The sequence below is a fragment of the Mauremys reevesii genome, linkage group 14 (assembly GCF_016161935.1).
Source record: "Mauremys reevesii isolate NIE-2019 linkage group 14, ASM1616193v1, whole genome shotgun sequence".
Classification (NCBI taxonomy): Eukaryota; Metazoa; Chordata; order Testudines; family Geoemydidae; genus Mauremys; species Mauremys reevesii.
This window is the reverse complement of record NC_052636.1, coordinates 33977157-34002116: the sequence shown is the minus strand read 5'-3', so window position 1 is coordinate 34002116 and position 24960 is coordinate 33977157. Positions and strand designations below refer to the sequence as shown.

Below are 24960 nucleotides of genomic sequence, written 5' to 3'. Positions count from 1 at the left end.
TAATGATAATTACTCCAGCCAGGCCAGGTGAAGCATTTTAGAACTCGTTACTCAAAGAATTGAATTTAAGCATGAGACAGAAATAAAATGCACAGACCAGTTAAAGCTAAACTACCACCATTGTCATCCTGACCGAATGTGAAAGAATAAAATTACAGAGACTATATGTACTTTGTGCTTTTTGACAGGAAGTAAAAGGAAGTAATAACAGTAACTGAAGTGTCTGTTGTGGGGTGTGTGTGTGGGGAGTATGAGACACACCCGCTGTCACTTCCAGCCCAGCGGCACTCACTAGTCCGAAGGCTCGTTCACACGGCAGCAGGGGCCAGCAGCTCCCACTCCTGACCCAGAGGCAGCAGCACAGAATCTTGTTCCCCCAGCTCAGCTCAGCAGAGACTGGGCACAGAGGCAGGAGGGTGGGGCCACTCTGACATCAGCAACCCCCCCCCCCCTGCCCCACACAGCACAGGAGGCTCCTGGGAGCAGCTTGGCCGGGGGCAGCTCCAAGGGGGGTGGTGGGGCAGGGCTGCAGGAAGAGCTGCAGGGGCAGACAGCTGAAGAGAAGTGGGGGGAGGAGAGACAGGACACCCCTGCTGGAGGAACCCCCTCAGCAAGGCCCCCCGGACCGTCCTGTCGTCTGCCCCCCACTGAGTCTGGCCCCGTCCAGCTCTTCACAATGAGAACAGCGCTGGGCTCCCTGCCAGCGAGCTCTCCCTGCACCTGCCAGGGCCTCCATCTCCTGTGTCCGTCTGTGGCTAGTGGGGGGGGTGGATCTGCTGGGAGAGACAAGGGGCTCTCGCTTCGTCCCCTCCCCCTGGCGTTTCCTGGCTGCTCTGAGAGGGGTGGGGGTGGGACTCTGCCTGTGAGCCACCCAGAGCTTCCATTTGATTGGCTCCTCTCCCCCACGAGTGTGGGGCTGTGAGTGGGGCAGCAGGTACCGAGTGTTGGACTCTTGCTCTTTCAGGGGCCGGTGACCTTCGAGGAGGTGGCTGTGCATTTCACCAGGGGAGAGGGGGCTCTGCTGGACCCCGCTCAGAGAGCCCTCTACAGGGATGTCATGTAGGAGAACTATGAGACGGTGACCTCGCTGGGTAAGGAGTCCTGTTACCTTGGTCAGTACAAGCTGTGGGGTCTCTAAAGAACCTGAGCAGTAATAACTTTATACCTTTATTCCCTATACAAGTTTTGACAAGTTTCTTTGCCCCCCTTTTTTTGCCTTATCTCCCACCCACTAGAATAATTTTTAGACATTTGTCATCAGTCATTTTGAAATTGTATTGAATGTGTCCTTATTGGCTACATTAATAACTGTCGCTTTCATGCCTTTTCCTCATTTTAAGAGGAAAATATACCTCCTGTAGAATTCTAAATTGAGTAAATAGGTGTGTGACCGATGCAGGGCTTGTGTGACAGTCAGATGAGCTCATCTTTTGATAGAAGTGAGTATAATGTTGTCTTTCAGGAGCCCAAAGGTGAAAGGAGAACAGAGCCATGTGAGAGGAGCAGAAGGAGGGGGAGTAGATAATTCTGGGGTGCCTGGACATGGGGAGGGTGTGTGCAGGGTTAGAGCTAAGAAGCAGCAGGGAGGGAGGAGGTTGTGAGAGACGAGGAGGGAACACAAGAAGCTTCCAAGGTGCCAGGAGGTGGTGCCGGCTGAGAGTAATGGGAAGAAGCGGAGGGGAGTGTGGGGGAAGGGCACCCAGGAAGTGGGCTGGGTGGGTCAGTGGGAGAGAGGAGAGGGTTGGGGATCCAGAGCTGTGGGGGATCCCAGACCTTTAACCCCGAATCCCTACCCAAGCCTTGTTGTTTTGGAGCAGGGGTTGGCAACCTTTCAGAAGTGCTGCGCCGAGTCTTCATTTATTCACTCTAATTGAAGGTTTTGTGTGCCGGTCACACATTTAAACATTTTAGAAGGTCTCTTTCTATAAGTCTATATTATATAACTAAACTATTGTATGTAAAGTAAACAAGGCTTTCAAAATGTTTAAGGAGCGTCTTTAAAATAAAATTAAAATGCTGATCTTACGCTGCCAGCCTGCTGAGCTCGCTGCCAGCCGGGGTTCTGTTCACCTAGGCCGGCTGTGGGTTGAGCAGAGCCTGCGGCTGGGACTGGCACCCCAGACCTGGGGAAGGTTCAGGGTCAGGGCAGAGGGCTGGGGATGGGGTTCTGGTTTGAAGGCTGGGGTGGGGGGCGGTTCAAGGGTCAGGGCAGAGGGCTGGGGGTGTTGGGGGGTTCAGGGCAGAGGGCTGGGGGTGTTGGGGGTTCAGGGCAGAGGGCTGGGGTGTTGGGGTGTGGGGTTCAGGGCAGAAGGCTGGATGTGGGGATTCAAGGGTCAGGGCAGAGGGCTGGGGGTATAGGAGGTGAAAGGCACAATGCTGAGTGGGGTCAGGGCAGAGGGCTGGGGCGTGGGGTGCAGGGCACAATGCTGAGTGGGGATCAGGGCAGAGGGCTGGGGTATGGGGGTGCAGGGCAGAATGCTGTGTGAGGGTCAGGGCAGCGGGATGGGGCTGTGGGGGTGCAGGGCAGAATGCTGAGTGTATCAGGGGTTCAGGGCAGAGGGCTGGGGGGTATGGGGTGCAGGGCAGAATGCTGAGTGTGGGGATCAGGGCAGAGGGCTGGGGTGTGGGGGTGCAGGGCAGAATGCTGAGTGTGGGGATCAGGGCAGAGGGCTGGGGGTGTGGGGGTGCAGGGCAGAATGCTGAGTGGGGGATCAGGGCAGAGGGCTGGGGGCATGGGGGTGCAGGGCAGAATGCTGAGTGTGGGGAGTCAGGGCAGAGGGCTGGGGTATGGGGGTGCAGGGCACAATGCTGAGTGGGGGTCAGGGCAGAGGGCTGGGGGTATGGGGGTGCAGGGCAGAATGCTGAGTGTGGGGATCAGGGCAGAGGGCTGGTGGTATGGGGGTGCAGGGCAGAATGCTGAGTGTGGGGATCAGGGCAGAGGGCTGGGGGGTATGGGGTGCAGGGCAGAATGCTGAGTGTGGGGGTCAGGGCAGAGGGCTGGGGATATGGGGGTGCAGGGCAGAATGCTGAGTGTGTGGGGTCAGGGCAGAGGGCTGGGGGTATGGGGGTGCAGGGCAGAATGCTGAGTGTGGGGTCAGGGCAGAGGGCTGGGGGTATGGGGGTGCAGGGCAGAATGCTGAGTGGGGTCAGGGCAGAGGGCTGGGGGTATGGGGGGTGCAGGGCAGAATGCTGAGTGTGTGGGGGGGTCAGGGCAGAGGGATGGGGGTATGGGGGGTGCAGGGCAGAATGCTGAGTGTGGGGGGGTCAGGGCAGAGGGCTGGGGGGTATGGGGGGTGAAGGGCAGAATGCTAAGTGTGGGGGGGATCAGGGCAGAGGGATGGGGGTATGGGGGGTGCAGGGCAGAAGGCTGAGTGTGGGGGGGATCAGGGCCGAGGGCTGGGGGGTATGAGGGGTGCAGGGCAGAATGCTGAGTGTGTGAGGGGGTCAGGACAGAGGGCTGGGGGTATGGGGGGTGCAGGGCAGAAGGCTGAGTGTGGGGGAGGGGTCAGGGCAGAGGGCTGGGGTGCTCGGCTCGTGGGGGTGCTCCCAGACCCCTGTCCTGAGTGGCTCACGGCAGGGGGCTGGAAGGGAGGTGCCCTGTTCCACCCCCTTCCCCCAGGCTCCGTCCCCACCTCTCAGCGTCCTGCACGGAGCTGTGTGGATGCTGCCGCTCTTCCCCCTCCCCCTCGCAAGGGCCATCAGCTGATTGGCTCAGGGACAGAGAGGGGGCGGGGCAAGAAAGCATCCTGCTGGGGGAAGAAGCGGGGGAGGGGGAAGCTTGGCTGCCGCAGGACCAAGCTTCTGCCTCCTGCCCCCGCAGGGGAGAGCGGGGGGTGTGGGCGGGGGGCTGAGTGGGGCTGGGGGCCGGGACCGCGGCAGGCAGCTGCGTGCCGCTCAAAATCGGCTCGCGTGCCATGTTTGTCACGCATGCCGTAGGCTGCCGACCCGTTTTAGAGCCTTCACTCCAGTTCTTTCTGTTCTGTTTCACTTATATACATGTTTCCCCAAATATTATTATTTTAACTCTTGACCTCCCTCTCCCACTCATTACCCCCCTCCCCATATAACCTCCCCATCTCTGTGCACAGCGACCCCGGCCACCGAACCTGAGTCCTTGCTGCATCCTCCCTCCCAGAGCAGGGCCCCTACCCAGGCACAAATGGGCACTTTGTTGATGACATCACAGGCTGGTGGTGTAGCCTGGACAGTTTTTACACCTATAAGATGACGTATTGGGGCACAGCTCGCCCTTGTTCATGGCTACTCACAGTTAATGGAGAAGATGAAATTTGGTGAAACACACAGAAACTTGATTGAATGGAGACAGTTATAATTGAAATCATAGACAAGGATCAATGCACATAATGTACCAATTGCCGAATTGCCGCCGAATCCACAGGACCGGCGGACCTCCCGCAGACAAGCCGCCGAAGGCTGCTTGACTGCCGCCCTCACAGGGACCACCAAGGCAGCCCCCGCGGCTTGCCATCCCGGACACACGCTTGGATAGGGACTCACATGCCTCTCCTTTTTCACCAGGGTGTGAGGATTGCGGCTTGTCCTCCACTGTGTTCACTGGACTAACGTCCAGTTCCTGTGCGTTGCTTTCCCTCCAGGGGCTGTGAGCAGTGTGTGTGTGAGAGAGGTGGGAATTTTGGTGATACTTGTATGATGCCAATAGGCACCTCAGTTTCCTTCTGTGGGTGGTATTGCTATGATTAGAACGAGCAGGAGACATGAGGTCGCTTGATGTCCCATTAAGGACCATCAGCTATACAATTGACCCATGGAGAGAAGGCAAATACGCCTTGTAACTCAGCAAAGTATGCAAGGAGTTGCCCGTGTGACTCCAGACTCCATTTTGCTGTAATTTTCCACAGTAAGGACAAAGAGGTTCTTACACCTGGAAAAGAGACTATAAATGGCTGATGCCTCATCTCCATCTTGTCTTCAATCCTGCTTCTTACCTCTGGAGGGACTTTGCTACAAACTGAAGCTCTGCACAAAGGACTGACTGACCCATCCCAGCAGGGATGCTCTCCAGAGACTTGATTTGAACCTGCAGTTTACTCCATCACTGTTACAAGCCTGAACTATGAACTTTGCCATTACTGCATGTCATTGATTCCATTTAACCAATTCTAGCTCTCAACTCTATCTTTTTCCTTTTCTGAATAAACCTTTAGATTTTAGATTCTAGAGGATTGGCAACAGCATGATTTGTGGGTAAGATCTGATGTGTATATTGACCTGGGTCTGGGGCTTGATTCTTTGGGATCAAGAGAACCGTTTTCTTATATTGGGGTGTTTGGTTTACATAACCATTCATCCCCAGGACAAGTGGCACTGGTGGGGATACTGGGAGACTGGCGTGTCTAAGGAAATTGCTTGTGACTTGTGGTTAGCCAGTGGTGTGAAACCAAAGTCCTCTCTGTCTGATTGGTTTGGTTTGCCTTAGGGGTGGAAAAACCCCATCCTAGGGCTGTAACTGCCCTGTTTAAGCAATTGGTCCTGAACTGGCACTCTCAGTTGGGTCCTGCCAGGACCGCATCCTCACACCCAACAAGCTACACTGAGGCAAAAACTACCTGAGCCTTCCATCCACTAGGGCTGCACATGGCGTTGGCTGCTCAAGTTAGTCATCTTGGGGTAAAAAGGAAATTTTAGTTGTAGAGCAGATGCCGCCCAGGTGCAGGGGTTGGCATTAGCTTTCCCCGTGACCTGACCTAAACTCCATCACTGTTCCTAGTCTAAACAAACCCTGAGCATCACGGTTATACTGTTCCCCCATTTCACAGCAATTGTTAGTCATCGAGTTCCCCCTTCAGAAACCAATTGTTTCATTCCCAGTTGCTCTGATGTTGGTTCAGGTTGTGCTGGGGAGCAGATATTTTTGCTACCATTTTCCTCACTTAAAATATATTGAACTATAACAAAGTGCAGGAACAACGTAGGGATAGGGGAAAATGTCATTTCTCCTCTATAACAGCAGAAGAACATAGGGAATCCCTCTGATTTACCCTGATTCCTCATCACCATCCCAATCTCCCTTTTGTTCAGCTTCTTAGGTCTATATTTTTTCTAAAGGGCTGGGAAGAGGATTCACTTGTAATTAAACAAAATACCCATGCATTTGGCTACTAAAGCCGCTGTGGCCCAGGCCCTGCAGGAGGTCGCTCCTGAAGAGATCTCCTTCCTAATCAGCTGCATGTTGCCTATTATTTGGGAAATGCAATCCCTAGCTAGGTAGAGATGGGAAATATGGAAGTGACTTTTCTGTTCAGCTCACCCCTGGGAGATTCTACAAACGTGTAGAAAATGAAATCCGTGTTGAATGTGCTATAGCTGCAGAAAGATACCTATTTTTAATAGAGACCTGAGATTTGTTGTCTTACAGGGATTCTAAGTCACACCTGAATTTAGTCCCTAATTTAAATCTGTGCCACCAGATTAAAGAAATAAAAGGGCATATTTGGGGGAGTTGTACCTCACTGTCGCTACTGATCTGTTGTGCGGTTGGTGAAGAATTCTACACCAGAGAAGTGTAAAATTACTCCAAGTAAGGTCAAAGATTTGACAAGAGCGCAGGTAGAAATTGCAGGTACTAGTGGTTGATTTTCACCCCCGAGATGGAAGCTATGTGGCCCAGGTAAACTATTTTTAGAACCTGCTCCCTTGTTAAGTGGCATTGATCACACTCCTGAAGGACGCCATGATTAAATTGGGCACAACTGTCTTTTACCATTTGGATCCAAAGTTAGATGAAGCACAGAGAGAAACAGCTGATTCCTTCAGAGCCATTCCATGCCTACGGGTCCCAATCTGGCTGCCTTGTTGGACAAGAACCACTTCCCTGCTGGCCAAACAGTGGTAGCCAATGAGGGAATGTATCAGATGCGAAGTTCAGACTGCAGGATACTTGAATGCTGAGTCCAGAGTCTGTGGTTTAGTCCAGGCCTGCACAACTCGTAAAGCAGCGAGGGCAATATTACTCCAAAGAAAACAGCTGAGGGATGAAACTCCCGGCCCTAACGAACCCCCCCAGCACTGGTGAAACACCCTCCCTGCACCACCCAGCCCCCCTGAAACACAGCCCCCCAGCACTGCTTACCCTGCAAAAACAACCCCCCAGTGCCTCCCAGCCCCCCGAAACACCCCCCAATGCCGCCCGCCCCGTGGAAACAAACCTTCCTTCCCCAGCACCGCCCTGCCAAAACAGCAGTATTGAACCTTGCTAATATGTTATAGGGGGCCCCTAAGGTAGTATAATTAAGGTAAAAGGAAAATGTCTTTTTGCTAGAAGTAGAATAAGATCTTCCCCCCACTTTGTAATCAGTTGCTCTGTGGAGTGAATGAGGTGGGACTGAGGAAGGCAGCACCTCCAGACAGCTGCAACCCTTGGAGAGGGGCTGGGAGCCAGACCAGATCAGCAGAACAGGTCAGCCACTGACTCACTATTCACCTCCTCAGCCCCCCACCCCCCGCTCACCTCCTCAACCCCCCTCCCCTGCCGCCGGCTCACCCGGCCACTCGCCTCAGCCCCGCACGGCTCACCTGCCCGCCCGCCCACTCGCCTCCTCAGCTCTCCTCCCTCACTGCCAGCTCACCTGACCCCCCGCCAATGCCCACCCGCTTGCCTCCTCAGACCCCTCACTCCCGGCTCACCTGCCTTACCCCGCTCACCTCCTCAATCCCCCTCCCCTGCCGCCGGCTCACCAGCACACTCGCCTCAGCCCCCCACGGCTCACCTGCCTGCCTGCCCACTCGCCTCCTCACCTCTTCTCCCCACTGCCAGCTCACCTGACCCCGCCAATGCCCGCCCACTCGCCTCCTCAGACCTCTTAATCCCCCGGCTCACCTGCCCCCGCTCACCTCCTCAACCCCCCTCCCCTGCCGCCGGCTCACCTGCTCACTCGCCTCAGCCCCCACGGCTCACCTGCCTGCCTGCCCACTCGCCTCCTCACCTCTTCTCCCCTACCGCCAGCTCACCTGACCCCCCGCCAATGCCCGCCCGCTCGCCTCCTCAGACCCCCACTCCCCCGGCTCACCTGCCCCCCCGCTCACCTCCATTCCCCCCTCCCTGGCTTGCATACTCACCCCCACCACTGCCCGCCCGCCGCCGCCTCAGCCTCCCACCCCCCTGGCCAGTGATAAGCTGCCACAATCTTAACAACCAGTTCCCTCCTCACCCCACCTAGGGTCGTGGCCCACCCCTGCCCCTGGGACTCCTGCCCCATCCAACCCCCACGTTCCTTGACACCCCCGGGACCCCTACCCCATCTAACCTCCTTCCCTGTCCCCTGACTGCCCCCAGCCCCCCCACCCAACCCCTCCTCTCATTCCTGATGGGCCCCCTGGGACCCTTGCCCCATCAAACCACCCCTTCTCCCTGTCCCCTGACGGCCCCTGGAGCCCCTGCCCCTGATGGTTCGCGCGGGAAGCCTGGGAGGGCTGAGAAGCAAATGGCGGCTTCGTGCTCAGGCCCAGGAGGCAGAGGGAGGTAGGTGAGCTGGGGTGGGAGCGGTTCCCAGTGCCCCGCCCCCGGGTTACCTGCTGCGGTGCGGGCGGCCCCCCTGCCCCAGCTCACCTCGTCTCCGTCTCCTTCTCCACCTTGCTGGGCCTGAGCACGAAGCCGCCACACGGCTTCTCTTCCCTCCAAGGCTTCCTGCGCGTACAGCTGATTAGCAGGGGGAGGGGGGGAAAGCGAGGCGGGGTATCCAGGGGAGGAGGCGGAGTGGAGGTGAGCTGGGGCCAGCCACAGGCTCACCTGCCCCCCCGCCACTGCCTGCCCGCTCGCTTCCTCAGACCTCCTACCCTGCCGCTGGCTCACCTACCCACCCCCCCGCCACTGCCGGCCCTCTCACTTCCTCAGCCCCCACCCTCACCTGCTATTGTGTCCTACAGGAGGCCTGTGATATGCAGGGGGTTAGATTAGATGCTCTAATGGTCTCTTCTGGCCGTAAAGTCGACTAATTTCTGAAAAACTGAGTTTAGCATTGGGAGCAGCATCTGATGTTTCCCTATCTAGCCGGCTTGCTGCCTAGAACGAACGCTCCTTGAGTGAGGTGATCCACAGGGAGTAGCTCAAACCTCCAAAGTGCCTGGCCAGGGGCAGGACATTGGCACAGCAAGGGAGGGGTGTGGCAGTGACATCACAAAGGCCTTTTGCAGGACCTCAGCCTATTGGTCCAAGGTGGTGGGGAGGTGGTGACCTCACAGAGAGATGCTGACATCAGCCAGGCAGGACAGGGGCGAGGGGCCAGGGAGACCTCAGAGACCCCTGTGGCTTTGCTTCAGCAAGTCTCCTTCTCCAGGTCTCTCTCTGAGGACTGAGAGAGTATTCGGGTTCATGGACGTGAGCGCCAGGAGGAACCTCTTTCGAGTTTTCTCCTTCCCTTTTAGTGATTTTACTAGAAAACAGCCATCCCTGTTTAGAAGGTAAGAGCCTCCTGGAGGTTTGAAACCTGTTCAGTCTGATCCATCTGGTGACAGTTGAACTCTAGGCATGGAAAACACGATCTTAAGGAGGCAGAATTTTATTCTGCACCTGGGATTTTGTCCCTCAGAATCACTGGGGAGATTAGGGTTTGTCCTTTTTGTTTCACCTTTTCCTCCATCCATCCCCCCCTCCTTTCTCTTCGTCTCTTGCTTCTTTTGTCCTTTCTCCTGTTCACCTCCCAGGAGGGAGGGGTGTGTGTGCATGTGTGTGTGTGCGTGTTGCGGGGGAGTGCTCTGCAGCTCCCACTGTGGGAGGTTCACTCAAAAATGTGGGGCTGAAATAGTGCTGGGGCAGTCAGGGCTGAATTAACCTTTTGTGGGCCCCGACACCAAACATATTTGTGGGCCCCTATATAGTCACTGTGGACTCCGAGTGTGGGCCTGGTGGGGCAGTGCCATTGGTGCCATAGCATACCCGCTACTGAACCTCAGAGACATTTTTCATTTTGATCACACACCTCTCCATGACTGTACGCATTGCTATACACAGCTCCCTCAGCCCCCGGGTTTTCTTATTGAGCTGTGCACCCATGTGGGTTTACCAGTGTCCACAGTGAGCAGAACTTTCATTGTGATCAAGGAAACTCCCCACAGATTTATCTCCTTCCTCATTCAGACCTTCTCTAGCCATGTCTCCAGTACCCCCCATGTCACCAGTCACGGCATGTGGTCCTAGTCTCAGCTCACAGTTCTAAAGCCAGCAGACACCTGATCAGTTCTGACAGATCCCCCCCTCAGCCCCCATCCTGCCATGTGAGCCAGCCACCTGCAAACACCATCTCCCCAAAGTCAGGACTTAGCCCTTGGGAATCTGAAGCCACCAGCCTCTCTCCCTCTGCTCCCATCTACATGCTAGTCTGCTACCTGGTCACCACCACCTCTCCCCACGCTTGTTTCCTTTCCACTTTGGACGTGCTCCCACCCAGCTGGAAGCTCCCTCTGCCAGCCTGACCTGCTCCCTCTTTCCCTGCTCCCCCTGACATTCCTGTCCTACTGGTGACCTCTGTTCCTTGAGGTGAACTCCAGTGTCTTTAGCTGCTCTAGCTTAATGGCCCCAGTAGTCACAGAGCCACCTGCAGCTTCTCTGGCTACAGCCATGGGGCCAGTTCCCAGAGGCCAGCCTTAGCCAGCTGCAGCTACTAGCCGCAGGAGGGGTGGCAATGCCAGGGCTGACCCTGCTTGAACCTTGCAACGGCTGCACTAGGGACTCTAAATCCTCAGCCCTGGCCCTAGGCAGCTGCAGACTCTGGAGTTAGGCACTTCCCTCCTCTAGGCCATGGCTTTAAATACCCGAGATTCCCATCACCTGCAGCAGAGGCCACCAATTCCCCCGCCCCCCTCAGCCAGCACCTAGTCGTGCAGAAAGTGCAGCCTGAGTGATTTTGGAGGCTGGGTGCCAGGAGATTCCCATCCCTGAGCAGCAGCCCTGCAACAAGCTCACATGCTTCCCCGTTGGGACATTAGCTGTTACTGACAAGGTTTGTCTGTGTTCTTTTTTTTATCTCATTGTTAGGTGTGAGAAGTATGAACCGTTTAATATGTTCAATGAGTTGGTTAATAAGATGTTGCTGAAGTAAATCACTGGCTTTAAAATAAGATCCAATCTGGAGCATATGAACTATTGACCCCTGGACTCCATCTCTGAGACGGGACTTGTTTACCATCAGGGGACAGGCTCAAACCAGTCCAAACCGGTTTTTCCCGCCAAAACCAGCCCTCAGCATTCCATCTCCTCAGCATTTTTCCCGCCACAGAAGTGATATAAGGACGTGCTCAGCGCCTGCGCGGGGCCGTCCCCCCCCAGCGACGGCCCCTCCACGGTCGGGTCTTCCCAGCGCTCCCGAGCCGGAGAGTGACGAGCCCCCTCGGTCCCGCCGTGAGACTGAGGAACAGGAGGCCTGTCACCCCCATTCCTGCCGTCCTGCATCCCTGGTGTCCAGCCTCCCACGGAGCCCCCCAGGGAGTGAGAGACCCCGGGGGCACTGGGGCTGGGCAGGAAAGTGACTCTGCCCCGGGAACCTGGGAGAAGCCGCAGCGCGGCCCCCGCCCCCGTGGGATTTGGGGGGCCGAGCCGGGGGCCGGGCGGGGGGGAGCCCCTGTGATGGGGGGGGAGATGGGGGGTGTCAGGCAGGGAGGGGAGAAGCTGGAGTTGTAGGGAGGGGAAGGTCGGTGGGACGCGGGGAGGTGTTGAACTGTCTCTGTGCAGCCAGGAAATTCCCGGGGGGGGGGGAGTGGCGGGCGGGGGAAGGGGGGAGGTGAGTTAATTGGATCCTGTCCCTGTTTGTGCCACTTGCCTCTCGCCCCTGATACAAATTCTCTCCAGTTCTGCCCCTTTTCTCGCTCAGTGTCTCACACGGGCTATAAAATCTGGGGCGATTCCTCCCCTTTCCCCTCCAATGATTAGCTCTCCCGTCTCCCCCGATTTCCCCCGTTCTCCCCATGAGTCTCAAATGTCAGTTTAAAATCTTCTCTAGTGAGGGGCGTTTTCCCACCCATTTTATCTGCAGCGATTTGTCCTTGTTCAGGTGGGAAATTGTTGCCCTGAGTCATTCCCCAGCACATGGCTGCCCCTGGAGTGGGGGTGGGATGGCTCAGTGGTTGGAGCACTGGGCTGCTAAACCCAGGGCTGGGAGCTGACTCCTTGCGGGGGCCATTTGGGGATTTAGTTGGGGATTGGCCCTGCTTTGAGCAGGGGGTTGGACTAGACACCTCCTGAGGTCCCTTCCAGCCCTGATAGTCTATGAGATGCCGGGTCTCTGCCAGGGCAGGGAAGGGAGGGGCACGTGTCCCCCATGGGGACTGCCCAGACCCCCATTTCCCAATCCCAGTTGTTGCCCCCTAACTACCAGCACAGTTGCCTCCAACCATCAGTTGCCGGTCACCTGTCCATCCCCCACTGCTGCCCCCTTCCTTTATCCAGGGACCTTTCAGCTCCCTCCCTTGCCCTTTAATCAGCTCCTCAAAGGGCTCCCTGCTGCCCATGGGAATGGTGGGGGTGGGGGAACCATCACTTTGTGTTTATGTATTGGACAGTCATATAAAATCCAGTCCAACAGTCCACCTTTTCCACTAGTTCGTTAACAACAATATAAAATCCCCTCAGATCTTGGTGTTTTTCTCTCATGTTAACAAATACGCAGTTTGTGACATATTTTCTTTGCAAATCTCCAAGATTCATATAAAATAACCTAAACGTTTGCCCAACTGCTCTCTAGTTGTCTATTTCTAATTGAATATGCCCTGAGATTTCCCCGTCTCTCTAATTATAAAATACCAAGAAAATCTCAGATTTACACCTTTTCTTGGATTCTTGAACATGGATATAAAATGTTTGCAAATGTTGCCCATTTCCTCTTTATTCATTTATCAAATATTGATGTGAAACACTCAGATTTTACCTCCTATCAACAACTGATATAAAATCCCTCTGATTTTCCACTTGTCTCTATAATTTGCAAAATGGATCCAAAATCTCTCAGATTTCCACCCTTTCTCTTTCATTTCTGAACGTTGCTCTCAAAGCTCAGGTTTTGCCTCTTTCTATGTCATTATCAAATGTCAGTTAAAAATCCTCTGGGGTTTGAGGCTGTTCCCCATGTTTCTAAATCCCAGCAATTTCTTCCTTCGAGGGAACCTGTTGCCCTGAGTTCTTCTCCATCCTGGATGTTGTAGGGGGTTAAATTGCCAGAGATCATCTTTCCCGACTCCTTTGTGAATCATTTGGTCCCTCCTTTATCTCTGTTAAAATGTTTGCCGAAGAAAGAGACCAGCCACATATTTAATACCCATCAAAGTCAGAGGCCTCCCCCTGTTTGGGGATCAGTGGTTCCCAGCAGGTAACGGGAGAGTTGGCTGGACTCTTTTCTTTTCTCCAGCTGGCACGGGATGAGGAGGTCACTCTGAGTGCAGTGTAGGTCCAGAAGTATCCTAAACCCCATGGCAAATGGCCTCTGTGAGGGGTTGCTTCCCGCAGTGCTAAGATGCAGCCACCTCTGGGGTGGATCCAGGGTGGCCATTATTTGCTAGTGACATGCATGGACATTTCTTACCTATTTTGTCCCTCCAGGCCTTCCATACTCCTGTTCAAGAGACATCCCCCAGGGCTCCCTCTGCCCCTGTGACTGGCCAGCAGGGGGCGGTGGTCACTTTCTATCCACTTCTCAGGCACTGTGAGGTAACAGTGTTGCTGGGTGGGGGTGGGGCTGTGTGGGGAGATAGCAGCTGAAGGGGGATTGTGGTGGGGGGAGGCCTCTGGGTGGCTGGGCAGGGGGTACCCTAGTGAGGTTGGTGGGTTCTGGAGATTTGGGGTTTCAGGGGGTGGTTGTGATGTGCCCAGCCCTGAGGCTGTGGGTCCTGGAGGTGGGTATCGCTGGGGGCCTGGTGGCTGCAGAACAGCCGGGGTGGGCGTCTCTTGGGGAGGCGGGACAGGGGGTTAGAGGGAGCCTGGTGCTGTGCCAGGGGCTCTGTCTGGGCTTCCCCCGCAGACTCCTGGGATCGCTGCCGTGCCCAGTGCACAGAGTGTGTGTGGGAGAATCCCCGGTGCTAGGCCAGGGGGTGCCCCTGTAAAGCATCAGGGGATCCCGCAGGGGGGAGGAGGGGGTGCCAGGCAAAGGGCAGGGCAGATCCTGCTGGTGGGCGGGGGCATCCTAGGCAGGCTGTGACGGACTGAGTTCCCAGTGGGGTCCCTTTTGGGGGGTCTCTGGCTGTTGGGGTCTCTTGGTGGGGGGAACCCTTTAGGATTCCCAACCTGGCAGTGATGGTCTGGTGGGGGCTCTCTGGCTGGTGGGGGTCTGAGGGGTATCTGAGCTCCCTAGCCAGGGACTCTGGGGGCTGGGTCCCAGGGAATATCTGTGGGGGGGTTGGCTGGGGCTCTGGGGGCTGCTCCTGACCCATCTTCTTCTCCGTGATTAGCTTATGCCAGAATCCTGGCTCCAAGCACTGCCCGACATTCCCCGGCCAGGTCCAGTCACTGTGATAACTTTCTAGCCACTTATCAAACACTCATCAGAGGGGTAGCCGTGTTAGTCTGGTTCTGTAAAAGCAGCAAAGAATCCTGTGGCACCTTATAGACTAACAGACGTTTTGTAGCATGAGCTTTCGTGGGTGAATACCCACTTCGTCAGATGCAAGAGGTGGGAGTTCCAGTTCCATTCTCCTAGATTGTCCAGTCCTTGTCCTAGATCTGGGGGGTGAGGGAGGTGGGAAGGGGGTCAGCACTGCCGCACAATGGTCTCTTCCACAGCATTCTGGACTCATTCTTTCTGAACTCTGGTTTCATTGAGACCATTGTTAATCCAGAGTCACTGTATGGAAAGACAAGGAGTGACTCCGGATGGACAGTGGGGCAAATGAGATCAGCAATTCTCCCTGTGAGGAGGGGTTCTCATTAGCTGCTCTCCCCAGAGAGCTAAAGGAGGGAAGCTGCTCAAACGCTCTGTCCCTCTCTGCTCAGGATACTGGGGTTCAGCTTCCTGGGTCAGACGCTGCAGCCTCCATTGTGATCTGGGAGACCAGGCTTAGCAGCTGCTGCTCCCCCAGTGGGGTTCTGTGCTGGGAAGTGACCTGAATTAAAGCTGCTTCTCTGCCTGGCCCAGGGGATGACTTTCTCCAGCTGGTCCTAGCCCCCTAGGGCAGCCCTGGGCCCTGTTAATACTAAATTCTGAGCCAGAGTCTCCAGGTAACTGACAGACCTCAGGGAAAGTGCTGGGGTCTGGCAAGAAAGTGACTCTGCACAAACAGCCCCTCCTCATTTCTCCTCCCAGTAGCAATTGCCAGTAGAAAATCCAGCCATGGGAGAGCAAAGCCCCCAGGAAGGGGACTGTCCCAGCCAGAGGGGCAGGGAGAGAGGATGGGGAAGGAGAGACTGTAAGGGGCAGTGGGAGAAATGAGTTGGGGGAGAGATTTCCAGCTCTCTAGTCCACCCAGACACATGTATTGCTGCATCCCTGGGCAGAACCACTTTCCAGTGAACAAGCAAAGGATCAGAGAGAGGAAAAGCCAGTTCCTGACTCCATATTCCCCCTGCTGGGGTGTAGCTGCTGTGGGGTCAGTGTCCGAGGGAATCCCCCACAGTGACTCCTTTGGTTCTGCACTTTTCTAGCCTTGTGTTCAGAGACTTTGTTAGGGGGTGAGGGGAGGGAGAAGGGAGGTTAAAAATGTGTCTGGACTTAGCTGGCAGGAGGGGCCAGGTCTACATTGTAATAAACAGATTTAGCATTTCCCAGCATGGCAGGATCTAGGGTGTCTGTCTGCAGGGAAAGGGCCTGGGGGAATTCTGATGTGAAATTAACTAAAACCGGTTCTGAAATGCCCACAACTGCCCTTCTCCCCCAGACAGGCTGCAGAATGGCGTCCATGTTTTGCTCCAGGTCATCCCAGCCTGACGTGGGACAGGGAAGAGAAATGGCTGCAGTGGAGCCAACTCAGGTAGAGATTATCGGGGGGTTGCTGGTGGGTTCCTGCTGGAGGAGAGGGACAGCAAATACACCGGAGATGGGAAGGTTTGCACAGTCTGGTTTGGAGGTTGGAGCGGGGCAGGAAATTCACAGCGTGGGGAAAGGAGGAGGCCAGGGAGTGGCAAACCTGCTGGGAGTTATTTAATAAGTGGCCTAGATTCTAGGAACAGACCCAGGAGGTTGGGAGGCGGAAATGCCCTAATTTGTGAAGAAAGAAAATAGCCCACCTACATGGAGCTAGTCAAACTGACCAGAGTCCCAGTGCTGGAGCCTGACCTCACTAACCAGCGGCTGCTGTGAGATATGAAGGGGGCACCCATGAGTCAGGCTTATTGGAGCTGCCTCTCCCTTCATATCCCGCTCCTCACAATGAGGAGGTTATTGGGCTTCCTACCAGTGAGCTCTTCCTGGACCCTGCTAGAGGCTCCATCTCCTCTATCAGTCGGTGGCCAGTAGGTGTGTGATGGATCTGCTGGGAGAGACAAGGGCTCTCTCTTCGTCACCTCACCCTTGTATTTGCTGGATACGCTGATCGGGGTCAGGTTGGGACTTTGTTGACTGCGATCCACCCAGAGCTTCCATTTGATTGGCTCCTCTCTGCCACAAATAGTGGGGCTGTGAATGGGGAAAGAGGTCCTGAGTGTTGGACTCTTGTTCTTTCAGGGGCCGGTGACCTTCAAGGAGGTGGCTGTGCATTTCACCAGGGAAGGGGGCTCTGCTGGACCCCACTCAGAGAGCCCTCTACTGGGATGTCATGCAGGAGAACTATGAGACTGTGACCTCGCTGGGTAAGGGTTCCTGTCCTCGGTTCTTGGAAGGGGAAATGAAGAGTGAAGGTTCACGCCAGCCCCACAATGCCACCTCTACTCTCTCCTGTTTCAGCATCATCCCAATATGCCAGTGACACACACACACTACCAGAGACCCTCCTGCTGCAGAACACTTTGGGAACAGAGCACAGGAGCCGTATCGCACAGTGTCAAATAGCTCCTGTTTGCTCAAGTGAAACTGGGGGTTAGGTCTGGCATAACTGTTCCATACCCCTAATCATTTTTGTTGCCCTTTTCTGAACCGTTTCCAATTCCAGTATATCGTTTTTTGAGATGGGGCGACAACATCTGCATGCAGTATTCAAGATGTGGGTGTATCATGGATTCATTTGCTGTTTTTACAAATATGATATATGATATATTCTGTCGTATCTATCCCTTTCTTAATTATTTCCAACATTGCTCGCTTTTTTTCACTGCTGCTGCACATTGAGTGGATGTTTTCAGAGAACAATCCACAGTGACTCCAAGATCCATCTCTTGAGTGGAAACAGCTAATTTAGACCCCATCATTCTGTATGTATAGTGGGGATTATGTTTTCCAATGGGCTGCACTATGTGCTATCCTGACATCTAGTACTGCTGAGATCCTGCATTCAGTGATATCCCTGCCCTTCCTGTTCCCTTTCTTCACTGAACCCCACCAGCCCATGGTTACTATTCCCAGCTTCCCCAGGACTCTCTCACTGTCTCTGAACCTCTCTGTCAGCAAGAAGCAGTGCCAGGGACACTTGTCCTCTCTCTGGAGTCTTCGATTTCTGGGACATGGATTTACTTTCTCTGTGTTGTAAGAGGCTCTGTCATAATGAGGGTCTGTGACATTACCTAGAGTACAATCTGGACTGTTAAATAGCTGTGTTCCCTCAGTTCTCCAACCTGGGGTGCCTTTTCCACTGTTTTCCCGCGAGAACAGCCCCTCTTGGCCAATTAACACACAGTCTCCAGCATGTAACTCTCTCCCAGCTACACAGTATTGAGTGCTGCTAGACAGCCACTCATGAATTACACCTCAGGAGAAAACCAGCAAATTCTCAAGTGCCCAACTTTCCCCCAGAAATGTGCGTCTTGCGCTGTCCAGCACGCTACTGAACAACGCAAGCTCATATGAAGTCTGTCATTTCATCAGTGGAAAATGACATGCACCAGCTTGTTACCCCAAACGGCGTTTCCAACACACTTTAATCCAAACACACACAATAAGCCAAGATTGTTAACTACCGAAAACTAAAACTAGGCCCAGCCCATGAAAGGGGCACTCCCAGGAGAGACTGTATAAAGGCTGAAGCATCAAACAACTTTGTAAACCTGAGAGCTGCCTTGGGGACAATGACAAGGAGAATCCCCCAAAGTGACTCCTTGGATTCTGCTCTTCTCTGGTCTCTGATTGTTCCTTCCAAAGTAGAGTACTTTGCACTTGTCCCTACTGAATTTCATCCTCTTTCCTTCAGTTCATTTCTCCAGTTTGTCCAGATCATTTTGAATTTTAATCCAATCCTCCAAAGCACTTACAACCCCTCCCAGCTTGGTATTGTCCACAAACTTGATAAGTGTAACAGAGAGACTGTTATTGGGAGGGTTTCACCATGTGTCAGAGGGTTACACCCTGGTGGGAGGGGGCTAGGCCTGTACTGGAATAAGGTCACTCTGTGCTTCACAGTGTGGCAGAACCTAGAGTGTCCATTAGCAGGGGAAAATCTGGGGGGAATCGGCTTGTGGAATGTACAAAAGCCCCGTCTGAATTCTTACACCCTGCCCTTTTCACCCCAGCAGGGTACAGAATAACGTCCATGTTTTGCTCCAGATCATCCCGTCCTCCCAGGGGGAAGGAAATGGTTGCAATGGAGCTGGCTCAGGTAAGGGATTCTCAGGGAGCTGGTGGTGGGTTCTCCTTGGAGGGAGAGGAGCAGTAAATGCATAGGAGGGTGGGAATTGCTAGAGGTGGTGGGAGGCAGGAAATATCTCGGGCGGAGAAAGGGAGGAGACAGGATGTGACAAACCTGCTGACACTAGTGTAGTTTAGGGTGTGATGGGTTGTCACCCGCAGGGGCAGTCTGGGAACCGCTGTGCCTCTAACCCTCAAGCTGGGCTGGCCCTTCTCACACTGATTTGCTGGAGATTCAGCCAGCCTCCAGGGCCTATCATCACCCAACACGACAGCAGGTGGCGCCATACACCCAACTAAGCTACCTGAGTGCTTTACCTGAGCCACTCAAGGACAGATAGACGACAACAGCCAATTTCTCAGCTCCCCAACCTTGCACACTTGCTGTAGTATAAATTCAGAATTATACCATCTTATAGTGCACAGGGATCCCTCTAATGTCAGCTCATTAATATAGTTCCCCTTCCCCTCGATCTGGGACAGATGTGCACAGCGAGCTTGTGCTAACGAAGCTGAGATTTTCCCCAGACACTTCACTCAAAATACGCTGGTTAAGATAAAGCATAAAACAAGTTTATTAGCTGCAGAAAGACAGATTAAGAGACTATAAATGATAACAAACAGATCAAAGCAGATTATTTAGCAAATAACCAAAACTCAAACTACGCCTAATATACTAGCTGGATAGAATTTGAATTAGCAGTTACTCACCCTGAGTGATGATAGAAGCAGTCCACCAAGTTTCCATACAGAAGCTAGAAATCCCTTTACCCTGGGAGCAGCACTTCCCCCACTTCAGTTTTTGTTTCTCAGGTGTTTCCAGGAGTTCTCTTGTGTGGGGAATGAGACCAAGAGATAACGTCACACCCACCTTATGTAGCTTTTCCATATGGTGGGACCCCTTTGTTCCAAACTCAGTTCCCAGTCCAGTTTGTGGAAAAATACAGGTACTAAAATGGAGTTTAGTGTCATGTGGTCTGGTCACAGGCCCTGCTGCGTCATAGTATCCATGACTCATAGGCTGGCTGAAACATTCAGGGGAAGGCTAAACTCTTCCACAGTCCATTGTCTTTGTTGATGAGCCATCAGCACTGTCTGGCGTCTTCATTGTTGTACCTGAAAGGCTCGTTGTGGGTGTTACCCAGAGTAAGCACATTTGAAATACAGATACAGAGTCAGTATCCATAACTTCAAATACAAACATGATTCATGCACACAAATAGGATAATCATATTCAGCAAATCATAACTTTTCCAGTGACGCCGCACATGATGCATCTTGTACAAAATACATCATAATTATGTCCTAATCATATTATAACCGTACCACTATGATGAATATGGGGGTGTAGTGTCAGATAGGGCCTAATTTCAAGGCATAGGAGTTGGGAATGGAACTTCCTCTTTGTGGAACAGGAAATAACCCTACAGCCAGGGCTGGGACAACTTCCCAGACTCCCAGTGATGGAGCCTGACTCTACTGACACTTCATTAGTTACCACCAATCCCAATCGTTGTGGCAACTGAAAACTTTATCAGTGATGATTTTATACTCTCTTCGAGCTCATTGATAAGAATGTTAAATAGCACAGGGCCAAGAACCAATCCCTGCGGGAACCTGCTAGAAAGAAATCCACTCGACCCTGGTTCCCCATTTACTATCACAGTTTTTAATCTATTTAATGTATGTTGTGTTTATTTTGTATCTTTCTAGTTTTTTTAGTAAAAATATTGTGCTGATCAAGTCATATCCCTTACAGAAGTTTAGGTAAATTACATCAATACTATTAGCTGCAACCAAACTTTTGATCTCATCCAATAAGGATATCCCTTTAGTTTGATAGGCTCTATTTTCTCTAAACCTTTGTTAGTGGGCACTAATCATATTACCCTTCTTTGATTCTTTATTAATGAATGAAATCCAGTATTGGCTGCACCATTCTCTTCACGAGTATAGATGTCTGACTTCAGGTCTTTTAGAAAGTTTTGGATACAAGTTATCCGGACCCGCTGATTTAAACATGCCTGACTTTAATAGCTGCTGTTTAATGTCCTCATGACTTCTTGTCAGAATGGAAAGAGTGTCGTCGTCAACATCTTATGATATGAGTACATCATCTGTTTTTCTCCAAATCCAGGACAGAAATATTTACTGAGGACTTTTACCTCTTCTGCATTATTTTTATAATTCTGCCATTTCTATCTAGTAAAGTTTGCACTTAATATACTTTTAAAAACTTCCTTCTTATTGTCATTGATTGGTCATTGATTTCTGATAGCTTTCTTTACCAGTTTTCTACAATTCTGACCTTCTAACTTCTATTCTTTACTATTGACTTCTCCTTTCTTCCATATATTTTATTTGGAGAGTGTTGGGATTCCTACCAGGGAGACCCCAGTAGGGTCCAGAGACCGCCCCATCTCCTATATCAAGCTCTGGCTATGTGATAAATGTGAAGACCCTGCCTCCGTCTGTCAGCTGGGAGACACAAAGGTTCTCTCTTTCCACCCTCTGATGCCACCTGGCTGTTCTAGGCAAGGTGGGGTGGGACTCTGTTAACATGTGCCTCCCGGAGCTTCCATTTCCCTGGTGCTGCTGTTCCGTGAATAGTGGGGTTATGAGTGGGGCAGCAGGTATTGAGTGTTGGACTCTTGCTCTTTCAGGGGCCGGTGACCTTCGAGGAGGTGGCTGTGTATTTCACCAGGAAGAGGGGCTCTGCTGGACCCCACTCAGAGAGCCCTCTACAGGGATGTCATGCAGGAGAACTATGAGAATGTGACCTCGCTGGGTAAGGATTCCTGTTCCCTCGGATATTGGAAGGGGAAATGAAGAGTGAAGGTTCATGCCACCCCCACAATGCCACCTCTACTCTGTCTTGTTGCAGCACCCAGGGCCGACTCCAGGCACCAGCCTACCAAGCACATGCTTGGGGCGGCACCTTGGGAGGGGGCGGCGAGCGGGGTTTGTTTTTGTTGTTTTGGTTTGGCCAGGTGGCGCTGGGGACTTGGGGACGCGACGTGGCACGGGGTGGGGCGGGGACTCGGGCGGTGTGAGGCTCAGGGAGGGGTTGGGTGGCGCTCACGGGGGCAGGGCGTCGCTCTTTTTTTTTTGCTTCGGGCGGCAAAACTGTCAGAGCTGGCCCTGGCAGCATCACCCCAATATGCCAGTGACACACACACACTACCAGAGACCCTCCCCTGCTGCAGAACACTTTGGGAACACAGCACAGGAGCAGTATCACACAGTGTCAAATAGCTCCTCTTTACTCAAGTAAAACTGGGGGTCAGGTCCACAATAGCGAACAAAAGCTTCCTACCCCCGGCCTTCTCTCAAACCCTGAGCCTTCTCTACCCAAACCAGAATGTGCTTGGGGTGTAACAAGCAGGCGGCTGAGTCAGAGCTGCCGGTCCAGGGTTACTTATCACACAGACACTCGGTGCGTCCTTGAATGCTGGCTGGGAGTATCCATACAGGGGATCTCCAGCAGCAGAACACTGAATCTCACCCAGGATTACAGATGACACAACTCCTCACTGCTCTGGATTGCATCCCAGCATGTGAAAATGGCCTAGGTTGGTAGTGACATTTCTTGAGACATGCAGAGTCTTGCTCCCATATCACCAGGTGTAATAACAATAAGAGGAAAGGCTGAATATGGAAAACTGATTGTTCAGCTCGCTTTTGACCTGCATCATATTTTGCAATATATTCCAAATAAGGAAATTAACGTGCAACGTATGTGTCATTGTTTGGGGTTTTAAGCTTTAAAAGGCTTGTGTGATTTTTAGCTCAGGGGGATAGAATTCCAATAGCTGTCGCCCCCTGCACACTTTTAACCAAGAAAAGAGCCTCAGGCTGAGCTGATTCAAAATCAATCGTGTGGTCGTTTCCCACAACAGCTTCAAGAGGTCCCTGTGATGGAATGTAAATGTCTTCTTCCCACCTTCCCCCTGCAGGAGAATGGCTGTTTGACCAGCTGTTTGCCTTGCTGTCTCTGAGGAACTGCTCTGTGGGTGTTCCCCAGAATTGTAACTTTTTCAGTAATATCATAGAATCATAGAATCTCAGGGTTGGAAGGGACCTCAGGAGGTCATCTAGTCCAACCCCCTGCTCAAAGCAGGACCAAACCCAATTAAATCATCCCAGCCAGGGCTTTGTCAAGCCTGACCTTAAACCTCTAAGGAAGGAGATTCCACTACCTCCCTAGGTAACCCATTCCAGTTCTTCACCACCCTACTAGTGAAAAAGTTTTTCCTAATGTCCAACCTAAACCTCCCCCTCTGCAACTTGAGACCATTACTCCTTGTTCTGTCATCTTCTACCACTGAGAACAGTCTAGATCCATCCTCTTTGGAACCCCCTTTCAGGTAGTTGAAAGCAGCTATCAAATCCCCCCTCATTCTTCTCTTCTGCAGGCTAAACAATCCCAGTTCCCTCAGCCTCTCCTCATAAGTCATATAGTAAAATCTCATAACTTTACATACAGTGTTACTACACGTTTTAACAGGAGGATAATATTCAGTAGATTATGTGTTTTCAAATGATACCTCACAAGCCATACTGTGTACAAAATTGATCATAATTTTCTAGAAGAGTGAACACAGGGGTATAGACTGACACAGTGTCTGTGTGTGTGTTCCAGCAGATATGTGGGTATTTCAATACCTCATAAGCACAGTGTTCGGCATCTTCAAGGACCTGGGGAACTGGTCCTGGGAATTCACTGGTTTACCAAGTGTGACACTGTATGGAATCGTGAGACACTTTGGTATTAATAATAAAATAATAATATAATCTGATAAAATTGCAATGAGTTGTGCTAGATATGCCATGTAAGGTGTCAGTGAAAATGTTATGATTTGCCAAGTATGATAATTTTGTTTCTATGTTTGTATCACCTTTGTATTGTGAGTTATAGATATGTAGGGTATATCTGTATTTCCAGACTTGTGCAGTGTTTCTGGGTGACACCCCCAGACATATTGGCATCAACACTGCCTAGCCTGTTTGATGGCCCATTCAGGGTCATCATCTGTACAATGAGCCCATGAAAAGGGCCAAGGGGATACACCTATTGAGTCAGCAAGACATGCTGGGGTATGCCTGTGTAATGAGAACTCCAAGGCTTTGCCATGCCATTTGCTGTGAAGCTTGTGTTTGGGACACAGGAAGTACAGGCCACATGGCAAAAGGAATGTAAAGGGCAGCTGCATCATCTCCATTTTGTCTTCAATCCCCCTTCCTACCTCTGGAGCAACTTCTCTACAAACTGAACCCTGGAACAAAGGACTGAATGACCCATCCAAGCTATGGATGTGTTCCAGACAGACTTTCAAGCCAGCAACTCACCAATACTGCTAAGAACCTGAGATATCCATTTTGGAATGTATCTGACTGCTTTCCCATTTAACTTCTTTCTGTCTTTCTTTCTTTCTTTCTTTCTTTCTTTCTTTCTTTCTTTTCTTTTGTTTAAACCTTTAGTTTAGATGCTAAAGGATTGTCTGGAAGGGTGGAATTTTGGGTAATATCCAAACCTGTACTGACCTGGTGATGTGGCTGACCCTTTGGGGTCAGAGGAACACTTTGTTTATGTGAGCAGAGTTTTTAAATAACCTCTCACTGTACTGGACCTTGCTGCTGATTAGGAGTCAGAGAACAGGGATGCAATAAAGGGGGCTGTGTGATTTCTTTTTTCAGCTTCTCGATAACCCTAGTGGGGGATCAGAAGCACAGTTGGTGACTGGTCAGTGAGTTTAACTTCAGTGTTAACCAGCAGTTTTGGGAGCATCTGCTCTCCCTTTTTCAGCCTGCCCTAACTTTGGCATTTTCAGTGAGAACTGCCTCTGACCCACCAGGTCACACTAAGCACCGAAGTTAAATGAATAGAATGTTTTTTTATGACCAAGTCTTTATGACCAAATCAACTGAACTCCTTTGTTTTCTTTCATCTGAGCAGGGCTTCTAGTTTTCCAACGTGATGTGATCTCCCAGCTGGAACAAGGGGAAGAGCCATGGGTCCCAGACCTCCAGGGTTCAGAGGAAAGAGAGATCCTGAGACCTCCCTGCACAGGTGAGGAAACATTAAACCACCTCAGAAGCTGTACGTGCCTGAAGGAAACATCTGGACTGCCCAACAAAGCCCTTGGGGAGGTCTCTCAGTTCATTATTGTCCCTAGCAGGGGTTATATCCTCAGGGTAAATATAGTTCATGGCTTCCTATAGATCCTAGCAGACACCAGGCAGTAGCTTCCTCCCTTCCCCCTTGCGTATTTGGATGGGATGTGAAGGCTGAATT

General features: G+C 52.2%; 1 protein-coding gene and 1 pseudogene across 1 annotated transcript in view; one reads left to right on the top strand and one right to left on the bottom strand.

Annotated features, from left to right (window-relative positions):
* The window catches only part of LOC120381651, a 259864-nt pseudogene that overhangs the window by 173877 nt on the left and 61027 nt on the right, over positions 1 to 24960 (bottom strand).
* The window catches only part of LOC120381384 (zinc finger protein 850-like), a gene marked incomplete at both ends in the record, with an annotated part of 49534 nt that overhangs the window by 23914 nt on the left and 660 nt on the right, over positions 1 to 24960 (top strand). The window lies entirely within an intron of this gene.